This window comes from Onychomys torridus, chromosome 1 (genome assembly GCF_903995425.1).
Source record: "Onychomys torridus chromosome 1, mOncTor1.1, whole genome shotgun sequence".
In the NCBI taxonomy this organism is placed as follows: Eukaryota; Metazoa; Chordata; class Mammalia; order Rodentia; family Cricetidae; genus Onychomys; species Onychomys torridus.
Genome location: NC_050443.1, coordinates 33,335,485 through 33,337,837, shown reverse-complemented (window position 1 = coordinate 33,337,837; position 2,353 = coordinate 33,335,485).

Sequence of the window (2,353 nt, the reverse complement as noted above, 5' to 3'; positions counted from 1 at the left end):
AACAGGCAAAAGAGTCAGAGACTCCCTTTTCTGCTGTTAGGAGTCCCACAAGAACACCACACTAACAACCATAACATATGTGCAGAAGACCTAGCTTAGACTCTCATGCAGGCTCTGTGATTGCCTCTCCAGTCTCTATGAGTCCCTATAAGACCCACTTAGTTGATTCTGTGGGTCATCTTCTCCTGGTGTTCTTCTTGACCCCTCTGGCTTTTGCAACTCTTCCATCTCCTCTTCCATGTGATTCACTGAATTCCAAGTGGAGGGGCCTGAAAGAGGTCTGTAGTGGGTAGCCATTCCAGCTTTGATCTGGAAGTTCTAACTCACACTGAGGCTTTGGTAACTGTCACTCCTACAAGGTGGGGCCAAGAGAGGACCCTGAAGACCTGAGATCTGGATGCATGGATACACGGCTCTCTTGTTTCCTGGACCCTGGACGCAGAGGTAGACCAAGCAGAGTTCTCCAGAGAACACCGCCAGACTGCGCTACACCTTTCCCAGACCCTGTTACCTATCCCTTCACTTGTAAGTTACCCCACAAAATAAACCTCCCTTTTAACTACGTGGAGTGGCCTTAATAATTTCACCAATGGAGGTCTCCAATTTAGGCTCTCTTTCTACCTAATGTTTGGCTCTGGGTCTTTGCATCTGTTCCCACCAGCTACTGGCAGAGGCCTCTCTGATGACAATTGGGCTAGGCACTGATCTATGAGAACAGCAAAATATCATTAGGAATCATTTTATTGATTTTTTCTCCCTTCTATCCTGGGTCTCTGGACTATCCAGCCTCAAGTTCCTGGCCATCTAGGCAGTGTCGGGCATAGGCTCCCTCTTTTAGCATGGGCTCCTTCTTTTAGCATGGGTCTCAAATTAGACCAGTCATTGGTTGGCAACTCCCATAAGTTCTGTGCCTCCATTGCTCCAGCACATCTTGCAGCAGGATAGATTGAAGGTTCAAGGTATTTTGGCTGGGTTGGTGTCTTAGTCCCATTACTGGAAGCCTTTCCTGCTCACAGAAAATGCCCAGCTCAGGTTGTTTCTTCCACTGCTAGGAATCCTCACTTGTAGATTCCTGGGAGTTTCTACTGCACTGGATTTCCACATGGCCCCCAAATGCCCTCTAATTCCAGTCATCTCTTCCTCCACCCCTCCCAACTGATCCCTCTTATTCCCACATCCACCTACAAAATCCATTCCCTTTCCCAGGGACATCCATGCTATTGAAGCCATTTTGTTAGAAGGTCAGAATAAGTTCATTTCTGTTCGCTGCAAAATTCAAGCTTGACCATTGTTTTAACCTGTTCTTGAATTTGACATGCTCCCCACCCAGTGGAGTTTGACTTACACCTTGAATGTATCCTAATAAGATATGATGTTCTACAACATAATTTTGAAATGTTCAGCCAAATTCCTATGTAACCAAAATTCTGCTGGAAACCCCTCAAATTTTGAAAAATCCATATTCTTACATTTTTTGAAATCTATAAACCCAAATTTCTTCTGTGTTTGATGCTGTGTTTTCAAACCTGACTTCAGGGAGATAGCCCTGTCTGACAGAAAATAAAGCTTGCTTAATTTGCCCAAAGAACTTGTTAATGTTATTTATTCTTTCTCATTTAGTGGTATTAACTTATTAGTATTAGTGGCGTTAAGTGGTATTAATTAATTAGTATTAATGATACTAATGAAAAATTTGTGTCTCTGTGTCTTCCTGGAGCATCCACACAGTTTGTATTTCCAAGAACTTTCTCTATCTCAGTGTGACAAACTGTTTTTTTCTATTATCTTCTACCAGTTTGATTGCATCCTATGTAGTGTCACTTTTGTGCAAATCTTGTTGTCACCATAGCTACCATGAGAATAGAAGGAAGTGAATAAAATGGGAGTACATAGGTATTTGTATTTTAAAAACTTATGGGGTTTGGTTCTATATACAGGAATAGTGACTTAAATAGAAGGGAAAGTTTGTTAGGGCTTAACGCACCTGGGGAGGACTTCTCACAACATCCTGGTCTTACCTGACTCTGAAATGCATCAGCATTTTGGACTGAGGGAAGATGAATCTGTGATCCTCATACAGTTACCAGGACTCAGGTGATATTTGCTGAAACCTCTATCCACTTCCTATTTGTAAGCATCAAGTCACAAGCTGTCATCTATTATCAAGAGATGCTGAGAACTATGGTCATTTTCCAGATCTTAAACTCTAAGAAACAGTGTGTTGCAGAGGACAGATGGTGAGGGGAAACTGGGATTGTCTATAAGCCTCTGTTTGACAGTCACCTTCTACATGCATGTGAAGGTTTTTCTCAGGAACACTGCACAGGTAATGTTTCTCATAGCTGTGTAATGA